This window comes from Ambystoma mexicanum, chromosome 2p (genome assembly GCF_040938575.1).
Source record: "Ambystoma mexicanum isolate Mex_15411 chromosome 2p, UKY_AmexF1_1, whole genome shotgun sequence".
NCBI classification, from domain to species: Eukaryota; Metazoa; Chordata; class Amphibia; order Caudata; family Ambystomatidae; genus Ambystoma; species Ambystoma mexicanum.
In genome coordinates, this window is record NC_090923.1 from 1,093,830,030 (window position 1) to 1,093,843,453 (window position 13,424).

Below are 13,424 nucleotides of genomic sequence, written 5' to 3' on the forward strand. Positions count from 1 at the left end.
TTTGCTTTTTGGAAGGGTAGAGATTCTGGCCAGGCTTTTTGGGCCTTCTTGTATATGTGTTTCTGGAAGGAAAGGTTGCTGTAAATGGTGAAGCCTAAGGATGTTGCTGAGTCTGAGAGTTGTGGATCAAATCCTTCTAGGCGCATATCATTGAGCCATTGGTGGACAAGTTGATTTTCAGCAGGCAGATCGATGAGAACGAATTCAGTCTTGGATGGGTTTAGTTTGAGGTAGGCAGTCAACATCCAGGACTGGATGATGGCTAGGTAATTTCGGAGATACTCGTCTGCGTATTAGTGGATGGCTATATTGGGATCTTTGAGGAAAGTGCCCAAAGGATCCATGTAACTGTTAAAAAGGATTGGTGAGAGGATGGAGCCTTGGGAGACTCTGCAGGAGACCTGGAGTTGGTTAAAATGCAACAAGTTAATTTGAACAACCTGGTGTCTGCCTGAGAGGTGGGAGGTAAACTAATTCAGGACAGTGCCAGAAAATCCCATCCTGTCAGCATGGATGGAGAGAAGGATGCGGTGGTCGATGGTGTCGAATGCAGCTGAGAGGTTAAGGAGGACGAGGAGACATGAGTCGCTCTCATCTATGATTTGGAAGGCATCATCCACCACCTGGATGGTGCTGTCTCGATTCTACTCTTCGGGCGGAACCCTGACTGATAGTATTTTAGGAGGCGCAATTGTTCGAATCTGGCGAGAAGTTGTGTAGTAACTACTTTTTTCCAAGATTTTGCCAATAAACAGTAGGTTCGTAATGGGCAGGTAGTTGGCTAGGCCATCTAGATCTATGGTTGGTTTTTTAAGAGGTCGAATGAGAACAGTTTTGAGGGTGACTGGTAATGATCCTTCTGCGAGGGAGGTATTGATGATGCTGAGGAGCGCATTGAGTGCCGGGCCTGTCAATTGTTTAATGATGGAGGCTGGAATTATATATTCAGAGTAAGAAGTAGGTTTAAGGGAGGCAATCATTTGTATGAGATCCGGGGAAAAGAGAGGAGAGAATTCGGTCTAGTGTACATGCTGGGGTGCAGAGGATGCTAAGGCTGTGAGAGGTTGATTCGATGGTCTCTTGGATTTTGTTTATTTTTTTCAATAATAAAATTCCATCACATTTTTACCGAGTTGCCGGTGCCTCGGGGCATGTTACACTGCTTTACTACTTCAAAGAGGTCTTTGCTCCTGTTGGACGCTGCCGCAATGGTGGCGGAGTAGTAAGCAGCTTGGCCTCGGAAATCCGAATCCTACAGTTTGCACTAAAATACTTGAGGTTGATGAGGTCTCCCGAGTTATGGTTTTTGCGCCACCATTTTCTCTAGGGGTCTGATTGAGCATTTGTTGGAGGATAGCTCGTGGGTGTAACAAGGGGCAGATGGTTTGGTCTTTAGCCGGCTGGATTTTAGGGGAGCATGAGTGTCCACCAGTTTCATAGCAGAGTTGCTGAATAATTCGAGGAGGCCCAAGGCATTCCCTGTAGTGGGGAAGTCTGCAACGTTTGCTTCAAGCACATTGACCAGGAAGGTTTTGAATGAGGGACATTGAGTGAGAGGGTGTTTAGACTGAGCTTTGTGAGCCGTAGTAGAGTGGTTTACTGATAAATTGTGATCAGACCAGTCAAGTGGGATAGTGTCTGCACAGGTGATGCAGGGGGGATGATGTGAAGAATTAAGTCTAGGGTGTTACCTTTGTTGTGCATGGGGGAGAGCACAATTTGCTTAAGGGCCATGCAAGTGGTCAGTGCCAAAAAAGCATGCTTCGAGTGTGGCTGCCAGCCTGTCACTCAGGGATATTAAAATCGCCAAGAAAGACATTACTACAAAATGCTCATTTGGCAGAGGAGAATAGGTTGGAGATGTCTGCGATGAAGGAGTCACTACGGTGAAGTGGTCTGTAGATGAGGTCGAAGGTGATGGATTCCTTGGGCGATAGATGGAACCGGCAGGCAAGTGATTCGAATGAGCATGTTATGGGAGAGGGGATGATGGAGCATGGCCTATCGCTCTTGTGGATGATTTCCACTCCACCGCCTGCCTTTCTGGCTGGTCGGCATGTTGGATGCAGTAGCCCTGGGGTAGGACGTCAAAATCATTTGGGGAGGATGGGGTAAACCATGTTTCATTGATGAACAGGGCATCAAGGTTGCTGTACAAGATGTGGTCAGAGATCTCTGCAATGTGCGCGACTGCTGAGCGAGCACTGATCAACATGAGTATGCATGTGGTCCATGGGTGTTGGATGGGGGCAGGGGTAGTATTGATGAGGTTCGCAAAGGTAGCTTCCCGGGGCTGCCCAGGGCACTTGGCCATTGTAACGCTAGTGAGAGAGGGGATTGGCTGTGGAGTGGGGAAACACATTGTGATGTCTTTTAGTGCGTAGCAGTAGTAGCGATTAGTTTGTTGGGGAAATGCAGTTTAGCAGGCCAGACCCTTGGCCCTATCAGGCACAAACAGGAGAGGTCCTGGTCTTCGCCCATCCTTTGCTGAGGACGCCCAAGTAGGACTGATTAAATAGGTGGTGGGTGGAGGTGGCAGGGCCTGGTCACGTGGCCAGCAGCATACTCAATGCTGTCTGCCTGGAGCTTGTCTGGAGTCCTTCAGTAGAGGCTCGGAAGGGGTAAAAACTGGAGGTGAACGGAGCAACTAAGTGGCATGGCCATACGACCAGCAACTTACTTAATGCTGTCTGCCGGGAGCTGGCATAGAGTCCTTACGTAGAGACTTGGAAGGTGCTTAAACTGGAGGCGGCTGGAGCAACTGAGTGGCAGGGCCTGGTCATCCTTAAGGAAATCCCTACGGCACCAGATCCCCACCGTTGACCAGTTCATTTTTAACCACTGATCTACCCCACTGGGTTCCACCGCAATGAGAAGTCTTGTCATGATGCCTACCTCCAAGGAGCCAGGTCCGACCCAGCAACCCCAGAGGCAGGCATAATTTCCCCCAGGGGAGTGCCAGCGGGCCCAAGCTGGGGCCCTCTGGACGCAGTCCTGGCGCCTTAGGCGCCAGGCTCATGTTGGACCTCTGTCCTGGCGCCTTAGGCGCCAGGCTCATAAAGCTAGACATGTGTTCAAGTGTTTTAATGTGCACTTACCTGATGCAGACCATGCTGCCACATCCAGGCCCTCTTGAGGCCTGAATAGGAACTACTTTACCTGTGGGACTACTTTCCACCCGGGTGTGGTCGGGGAAGGATACATACCTGATCGGAGGAAGGATACACACTTGGAACTTCTTCCAAAGCTATTTAAACCACACCCGATCAGCAACTCACGCTTCGCGTTGTTCTGCTCCTCGCAGCTGGACGCTCACCGTGTCAGCTCCTGCATCTGGACTTCAGCCACGCCTGTCAGCATCCTGGGTCACCTCCAAAGGGAGACAAGAGACCTACCAGCTAATCTGCACCACGGAGACATCACCGACGATCCTGAAAAGGAAGACATCATTTTTAAAAGCATTTCGTTACGATCGCTGCAGCGCTGCATTTCACTCACCTTTCCTGGGTTCCTCCATCTTCAGCAGCGATCATCCGGATATACAGCCACTTCCCAGAGCCTAGAGAAAAAGACAAGAATAAGAGGTGAGAGAAGGAAGGGAATAGGAAAAGCTCAGTTTCCTTCTAAGACTTACCTGTTGGGTCATTCCCATTTCATTTCGGGTCTTGCTGCTTCCAAGCAGGATCCCGGCCCCTATGGGGAAAAAAGACAAAGACATTAGATGAGTGAATGCAAAAACATTACCTGAGCGCTCATCTAGGACTTACCAGATCTTTACTGGAACTGCACGTTTCACTTCGGGTCGGCGCCATATCTCCGGCATCCCGAACCCCGGCCCCTATGTGGAAAAGACATCAACATCAGCGCTTTGTTGCAAGAAGTCTCCAAAGTAATCTTCATTCATCACCTGAAAAAAGACAATGAACATTATTATTTAAAGCTTGAACTTTTGAACTTGCAACAGAACTTTTACAGCGCCTTACCAGTATAATCAAGCTTACCTGAACTCCCATCCAACCTCAATCCAGTGAAGTAACTGGGTTCAACGCGCCCCTGCGTCAGAAGCAGGATGGAGAGCTCGTCCTTTCAGACCCTAAGGTGAGACTTCACGGGGAATCGTGGAAGGGTATTGTGGAGGGTTGGAAGAGAGTGGGAGGCTTGAGCATAACTCAGTCAGTAGGTAATACTCCCTTTTCACGCACAGGGGAATATTCCTGCGAGCCGGAGAAGCCAGAGTAGAGGGCCCTTCCTGTCCATCTCCAGAGTCCTGCGCTTCACCATTGAAGAAGCATCAGCACTTGAAGCCAGACCTGCGCCTCCGTGGGAATCAGGTGAGCGTTACAGAACGCGAAGCCTACCCACAATTTCCCACCCGGGCGCTATGGAGACTTCCGAGACTGACCAGCTGGCTCAGCTTTTGGGGGAATTACGGGCAGAGGTGCACTCAGCCCGCCAGGAGACTAACGCTCTCAAAAGAGAACTGATCTTATCTAAGGAAAGAACTGATGACCTAGCCAAAAGGTTATTACAGGCCCAGGCAGGGCACACTCCTTTACCTAATTCCGGAGACATTTCCACATCAATGGGTTTGAGTAACCCGGTACAAATTAATCTACCTGGACACATGCCTTTGGTCCCACCTGAACGTTTTGCGGGGGATCCCAAGAAATATGCCGTCTTTATGAACCAATGTCGTTTACACTTTCTATGCAGACCCGGAGCCTTCCCTAACGACCAGACCAAGGTAGCCTTTATACTATCTTACCTCAGTGGCAGTGCTGCCGATTGGTCTATTCCATTGGTAAATCAGGATGATCCCATTCTCCAGAATTTTCAGGGCTTCCAGGCCAGCATGGAAAGATTGTTCGCTCGACACTCTCAAGGACAGGCCCTTGATAACGAACTGCTATCCTTACGACAAGGTAATCAGGATCTTCTGTCCTACATAGCCACCTTTAATATACTGGTTGTGGAAACTGGATGGCCAGAAAGCAAAAGGATCACATTGTTTCATCGAGGCCTGCGCGGAGAGCTTAAGGATGTTCTAGCTCAGATAGTAAACCCACCCCAGGTCTGCGCAGATTACATTGACTTGGTGGTTCAACTTGATCACAGACTTCAAAATAGAAAAGCAGATCGGTTCAAGTATGAAAACCGAGCACCGATCAAAACCCACGCTACCTCCAAGAGTACCGACGTATCTGAACCTATGCAAATCGGTGGTATTAAAGGACCATTAACGCAGAAAGAACGAGAGAGAAGGCGGCAAATGCAACTTTGTCTGTATTGCGGGACTTCCGGTCACTTTCTTCGAAATTGTCCAGTTAAACCACTTAAGAAGGTGGTTGGAGCTACTGATAACGAATTAGTGACACCTGATTCGGGAAACGACCAAGCCCGGCAAGCGTAGGGGTCCGCTTGCCGAGCTTGAAAACTAACTCTTTGACCTCGCATTTCATCATGCCAATGGTGCTCGTTGACCCAAAACAGCCTCAGCAGTTGTATGCTATAAAAGCATACATCGACAGTGGAGCTATTGGAAATTACATAGACTGTGAATTGGCTTCCAGGATTAAGCTTCCTCTCCGCCCGAAAGTAACCCAAGATGTCATTACTACAGTAGATGGAACCGAAATAGCCTCAGGGCCTGTAACGCATTCCACTGTTGAAGTGACACTGGTGGGTCAATGTGGACATCGGGAAGCAATCGTGTTTGATGTGATCAAGGCCCCACAATTTCAAGTAATTCTTGGAATTCCTTGGTTAGAAACACATAATCCCAGAATGGACTGGCGAGCAAAGAAGATAAGTTTTCCTGATTGTGAACCAACTTGTTATCCAAGAAATCCAGCTATGGGTCTAGCCACAGCAACTTCCACCCCTGTACAGCTACCGTCAGAATACCAAGAATTCCAAGACGTTTTTCAGAAAGAACAGGCTAACACGTTACCTCCCCATCGGTCTTATGATTGCCAGATCGATCTGGTACCCAATGCTCAACTACCTTGTAGTAGGATTTATGCTCTTACAGAACCTGAGAACCTGCATTTGCGTCAGTATTTAGATCAGTACCTAGCCAATGGTTTTATTCGCCCGTCCAAGTCTCCTGTCTCTTCAGCTCTGTTCTTCATGCCAAAAAAAGAAGGCGACCTTAGAACGTGTATAGACTATCGCGCCCTAAATCAAATAACGATTAAGAATCGTTATCCTCTGCCCTTGATCCCTGAGCTTATCGACCAGGTGAAAGACGCTTGTGTGTACACCAAGTTAGATCTCCGAGGAGCTTATCACCTGGTGCGCATAAAAGAAGGCGACGAATGGAAGACTGCATTCTGCACCAAATTTGGGCTCTTCGAATATCAGGTGATGCCCTTCGGTTTGTGCAATGCACCTGTCGCCTTTCAGTACTTTATGAATGATGTTCTTCGGGAACTTATCGATGTCTGCGTCATTGTTTACATTGACGACATCCTGGTGTACTCTTCTTCAGAATCTGATCACAGAAAACATGTTAGGGCAGTTCTTGAGAAACTGCGCCAGAACAGACTATTTGCAAAACTCGAAAAATGCGTTTTTCATACCACAGAAGTTGAGTTTCTCGGATTCATCCTGACACCTCAAGGACTCCGAATGGACTCGCGAAAGGTGGACGCCATCCTCAAATGGCCATCTCCAAGCTCGGTGAAGGGAGTTCAGAGCATGCTCGGCTTTGCCAATTTCTATCGAAGATTCATCCCGGAATTTTCCCGAACAGTCCAACCCATCACCGCTCTCTTAAAGAAAAACAAACGCTTCGAATGGACTCCTGAGGCCGAACAAGCCTTCCAGGACCTGAAAACCAAATTCACTTCTGCACCTGTATTGAAGCACCCGCACCCAGATCTCCAGTACATAGTGGAAACCGATGCTTCCAGTTCGGCCATGGGAGCTGTCCTGTCGCAAAGAGACCCAAAAACTAACCAACTACACCCAGTGGCCTTTTGGTCCAGAAAATTTTCTCCTCCTGAAATCAACTACGCAATTACCGATAAAGAGTTACTGCCCATCAAATCTGCTTTCAAGGCTTGGCGTCACTACCTTCTCGGGGCAAGACACACCATCACCGTAATTACGGACCACAGAAACTTACAGTATTTAAAGACAGCCAAAGCTCAATCTTCACGACAACTCCGATGGGCTCTATTCTTTGCGGAATTTGATTTTGTAATTACCTATCGCCCTAGCTGCAAGAATGGAAAAGCAGACGCCTTATCCCGGATTGGCATGGAAGAACCTAATTCGAGCTTAGAACCTGTGCCCATCATACCTGAGCAAAGAATCTTACGCTTAACTTCATTGCAATCTATTGAGGATATCCAAACGCAAGTAAAACAACTTCTAGACTCTTCAACCTTACTGGAATGGAGTCAAAAGGGTCCTCACTACACCGTTAAGGATGACTTACCCTACTTCCAGGAGCGGTTGTTTCTGCCAAGTAAAGAATTGCAAGAACTTGTTATTGCCCATCATCCTGAATCTTTAATGGAAGGACACCCTGGTATCGCTAAAACAGAGGAAAAAATCAAACGCCACTTCTGGTGGCCTTCTTGGAGAAAAGACATAAAGTCTTTTGTACTGTCTTGTTGAATTTGCGCCCAAAACAAGGCTCAAAAGAAAAGGCCAGCCGGCCTACTTCAACCCTTGGATATTACACCGGCACCATGGCACACCCTGTCAATGGACTTTATAACAGATCTGCCTCCTTGTGCTGGTTACAACACAACCCTTGTAATTGTGGACCTATTCTCCAAAATGGCCCACTTTATCCCTTTAAAGGGTTTGCCTTCAGCTTCCACCTTGGCCAAGGAATTCCTGGAGAATATAGTTCGCATACATGGTTTCCCTTCCATTTTAGTCTCGGATCGTGGAAGTCAATTTATCTCACATTTTTGGAAGAAGTATTGCCAACTAGCACAAATAGATGTGCGGTTATCCACCAGCCACCACCCCCAGACCGACGGACAAACCGAGAGAACCAATCAGACTCTCGAGCAATATCTTCGGTGCATGTTACACCAATCCGAGTTAAATTGGAAAGACATCCTTTGGATCGCAGAATATGCATACAACAATTCAGTGCATTCTGGAACCGGACAAACCCCCTTTTATACTTTGTATGGTCACCATCCTCGGACCTCTGATCTAGATCCACCTCTGACCCTGGAAATGCCTGCAGTAAATCATCTGCATTCCACAATAACCCGAGCCTTCAAAGAAGCTGCAACTCATTTACAGCAAGCCAAGAAAAAGTATAAAGAAAACGCAGATTTGCACCAAAGTAAAACTCCTCCTTACCAAGTAGGAGACCAGGTATGGCTAGCAACTAAACATTTACCCCTCAAGGGCCTGCGAACCTTCAATCCCAGATTCATAGGACCTTATCCCATCAAAGCTATAATCAACCCAGTGGCCTTTAAACTGGATCTACCATCCAACATGCGTATTCATCCAGTTTTTCATGCATCACTTTTGAAGCCAGTACAACCTGCAACCCGATTGTCCAAGCCTCCAGACCCAGTTCAAATTGAAGGGGAATTAGAATTCGAAGTTGAAGACATTTTAGACTCCAAGGTGGTAAAGTCGAAACTCTTCTATCTTGTTGACTGGAAGGGATATGGACCTCAGGAGAGATCCTGGGAGCCTAGTAACCATGTCCATGCACCTCGATTAGTACAAAGGTTTCACCGGAGATTTCCGAACAAGCCCAAACCCCCGGAGGGAAGAACCTTGGGAGGGGCCTTGAGGGGGGGGAGGGGGTACTGTCATGATGTCTACCTCCAAGGAGCCAGGTCCGACCCAGCAACCCCAGAGGCAGGCATCATTTCCCCCAGGGGAGTGCCAGCGGGCCCAAGCTGGGGCCCTTTGGACGCAGTCCTGGCGCCTTAGGCGCCAGGCTCATGTTGGACCTCTGTCCTGGCGCCTTAGGCGCCAGGCTCATAAAGCAAGACATGTGTTCAAGTGTTTTAATGTGCACTTACCTGATGCAGACCATGCTGCCACATCCAGGCCCTCTTGAGGCCTGAATAGGAACTACTTTACCTGTGGGACTACTTTCCACCCGGGTGTGGTCGGGGAAGGATACATACCTGATCGGAGGAAGGATACACACTTGGAACTTCTTCCAAAGCTATTTAAACCACACCCGATCAGCAACTCACGCTTCGCGTTGTTCTGCTCCTCGCAGCTGGACGCTCACCGTGTCAGCTCCTGCATCTGGACTTCAGCCACGCCTGTCAGCATCCTGGGTCACCTCCAAAAGGGAGACAAGAGACCTACCAGCTAATCTGCACCACGGAGACATCACCGACGATCCTGAAAGGGAAGACATCATTTTTAAAAGCATTTTGTTACGATCGCTGCAGCGCTGCATATCACTCACCTTTCCTGGGTTCCTCCATCTTCAGCAGCGATCATCCGGATACACAGCCACTTCCCAGAGCCTAGAGAAAAAGACAAGAATAAGAGGTGAGAGAAGGAAGGGAATAGGAAAAGCTCAGTTTCCTTCTAAGACTTACCTGTTGGGTCATTCCCATTTCATTTCGGGTCTTGCTGCTTCCAAGCAGGATCCCGGCCCCTATGGGGAAAAAAGACAAAGACATTAGATGAGTGAATGCAAAAACATTACCTGAGCGCTCATCTAGGACTTACCAGATCTTTACTGGAACTGCACGTTTCACTTCGGCGCCATATCTCCGGCATTCCGAACCCCGGCCCCTATGGGGAAAAGACATCAACATCAGCGCTTTGTTGCAAGGAGTCTCCAAAGTAATCTTCATTCATCACCTGAAAAAAGACAATGAACATTATTATTTAAAGCTTGAACTTTTGAACTTGCAACACAACTTTTACAGCGCCTCACCAGTATAATCAAGCTTACCTGAACTCCCATCCAACCTCAATCCAGTGAAGTAACTGGGTTCAACACGCCCCTGCATCAGAAGCAGGATGGAGAGCTCGTCCTTTCAGACCCTAAGGTGAGACTTCACGGGGAATCGTGGAAGGGTATCGTGGAGGGTTGGAAGAGAGTGGGAGGCTTGAGCATAACTCAGTCAGTAGGTAATACTCCCTTTTCACGCACAGGGGAATATTCCTGCGAGCCGGAGAAGCCAGAGTAGAGGGCCCTTCCTGTCCATTTCCAGAGTCCTGCGCTTCACCATTGAAGAAGCATCAGCACTTGAAGCCAGACCTGCGCCTCCGTGGGAATCAGGTGAGCGTTACAAGTCTGAGGATAAAAGGTAGCTTTGATGATTGGGTGGAGGAGCTTCTTACAATTTCAACATATGAAAGAGCTATTTACAAACTCACTGATGACATTGACAAGTTTTGGAACATTTGGGGCTGCTTTCTTGATGCCTATGAATAAAGCAGAACTTTGATCTGGGACAATATATACATATCCTTGTACACTGTTGTGCTGTATGACATCTATAGGATGTGCATTGATTGTTTTATTATTGAATTTGTTGTATGGTTCATGCAATTAGTATTCTTAGTCCTTATTTCCTGCATTTGCTCTCTTTTTTTCCTTTCTCTTTCCCTTTTTTTTTTTCCCTCTTTTTCTTCTTCTTCAAACGGTTCTATTTTTAGTACATTGATGTGTATTTTTAAATTGGTTGTGATATGTTGATTATTTACATTGAATTGATTGGCTATGTGTTTATTGGATTATTCATGTTCATGTTTATTTATGTAAAATAAAAATTGTAATACAGAAATAAGGCTTTTTCTATAGCATTGCCCAAGGAGACTCATCTATTTCCACTCGGTGTTAGCAGGTTGCGTAACACACTTCCCTATTCATCATGTGGCCTAGCAGCTCTAAGAGTGGTGGGACAGGGGTATTACTTGCCAAGGGTATACCTTTTGTGGAGCTGGAGTTCAAGCAGGATCCAGGGGATAGGTTTATGGGGGTCAAAGGGCTACTGTTTACATGCATGTTTTGTATAGTTTCTCTTTACGCTCCAAATGCAAGGCAGGATCTGTTCCTTGCCGATATTCTGTATGAGATGGTTCCTTTTATTGAAGGGGAAGCGATAATCGGGGGGGGGGGGGGGGCTTCAACTTGGTGCCTGATCCTGATTTGGATAAATCCCATTCCTCCTCCTCGACTGACCTTAGATATGCTCTGGCTGTTCAGATGTTTTTTAGGGACATGAACCTGGTGCATCTATGGAGGCTATTGCATGCCGGGGAGCGCGATTATACACATTTCTCACACATACACAGGACCTTGTCGAGGATTGATCTCCTCCTGGTTTCTCCCTCAGCGGTGCCCTACATCCCTAAAATCCATGTTGCTACCCATATTCTGTCGAATCATGCTCCAATGGAACTGCTTTTGCTCATGCGTCGGCCTTCCCCAACCCGTAGTCCGCCCTGGAAACTGAATGACCCTGTCCTGGGAGACAATGCCTGAGGGATGCCATTGCTACAGAGATTGATGATTATTTCACAGAAAATGCTGCTCTTGGGGGGGGTATCCAGTAACATAACAAATAAAAAATAACGAATAACATTTTTAACAAAACTTCAATACCAAAAATCACAGATTTTTCAAATTAAATATATATATGGAGGTGGGGTAAGGGATTAAAAAGTGTGGGAAGTGGGTTGGGGTGGGGTTATAATCATTGCAAAACATGGGGGTTTTTGGGGGCCCCCACAAATAAAGAAATCTATATTTTTCCAATATTTTCTTTTAATTATTTTTATTTATTTTGATATGGTTAAGCAAATTAAACTTTCACAAAGAATACAAGACATTCAAAATGATGTAAAACAGTTACAATAGATATTCATAATAGACAAAAGAGAAATAAGAATAAAAAGAAAAATAACAATCCTGAAAAAAATGTCTTGCTCCGCTTAAAGCCCATAAAACAAAAAAGCACTCATGATTACATATTTCGTACCTATAACAAAATTGGTAATAATCTATTAGCATTACTGAAGATCTCTCAACATTGTGTGACAATATAAAATCAATCCACCCAACTTGGGTTTTTAGAAAAAGACAAATTCTTCCAACATTCTAAGAATTTCAGTAATAAAAAACTCTTCCAGCAATCATTCCAAACCATATATCATCCTTCGAAGCTAGTAAGTCTGTCGAAAAACCAGGGCCAGAAATGTAGTGCCAATATCAATCAATTACGGACATTCAACCAATAAATGTCTAAGCGTCTGCGCTCTGTCAGTAGCTTTACAAAAGTCACTGGGCCTCATTACGACCCTGGCGGAGAACCATGGTGCAATTTGCACCATGGTCCATGGCGCTAAACTGCCAACTCCGCCATGGTGGTTGGCGGACTTACCGCCCCATGCCGACCTTGGCGGAGCGGTAAGTCCCCAATCCCCATTTACCCTTCCCCATTCCCATTTTTGCCCCATAGGGTATAATGGGAGTGGGGAAGGCGTTAATTACGCCACCGTAAATTACGGTGGCGTAATTAACAACAAGTCCCGTAGCGCCATGGATTTTTCCGCCTGCAAAAAGCAGGCGTAAAAATCACCATGGCGCTACGGGAACTCGTAGTCAGGCGGAAAGGTACGCCATGCACTACGCCGGCGTAAAACCCTCTCCGCCAGGGTCGTAATGAGGGCCACAGTAATTTGATGGGGAGGAACGCGCAGAGAGAACTTCCTCTGTATTTAGTAAATTTAGACGAAGTCTTAAAAATTGACTTCGAAAATAAGAATTTGGATATTGCTTAAGGTATTTTAGCAATGAGCCCAGACGTTTATCCACTAACGAAAAGGTGGAATGTAGATGATAACTTCTGGTCCTATCAATTATTTCAATTCAGTTCATTTCTCTTGTAAGTTTTTTCACCCACAAGCGATTGACATTATAATCATGCATAGAACTACCACTTTTTAACAAAATACATTCAGTTGAGTGTCACATTTTTTTCAAAAAATTGGATGTGTCCCCAATTAGTTCACTTAGTAACTCTTCATGTAGAGAACCTTTTAAGGGAGAAATTATTTTGCCACACAAAGTTAAAACACGCCAATTGAACCAAGCTTGGAGCGATTTGAGACCCAATTCAAATCTAAGAGCAGGCATAGGTATCGACATTGGAAGTTTCAATGTTCGTTTCCATACTCTGCCCTCTAATCGTCCCCACTCCAACTCGTAACAGACTGGTTCCACTTCGCTACAATACAGAAGTGCAGGTATAACTTCGCCTATATACAATTATATGAGCAGTATCATTGAGAATTGATAATATTGACCCAAAATCTTTTTCATCTGTGGTATCAATGAATCAGCCTTATCCTCCACTTTTTCAATTCTGCTACTGGCCCTGGAATTGGCCAAAAATGGGAAACCAAGATATTTCACTTCATTCACCAATCGAATTTTATGATCCTCAATTGAC

The 13,424-nt window shown here is 46.3% G+C and overlaps 1 protein-coding gene across 3 annotated transcripts in view; it reads right to left on the minus strand.

Annotated features, from left to right (window-relative positions):
* Nucleotides 1-13,424, minus strand: part of MAJIN (membrane anchored junction protein) — a 1,009,257-nt gene that overhangs the window by 861,470 nt on the left and 134,363 nt on the right. The window lies entirely within an intron of this gene.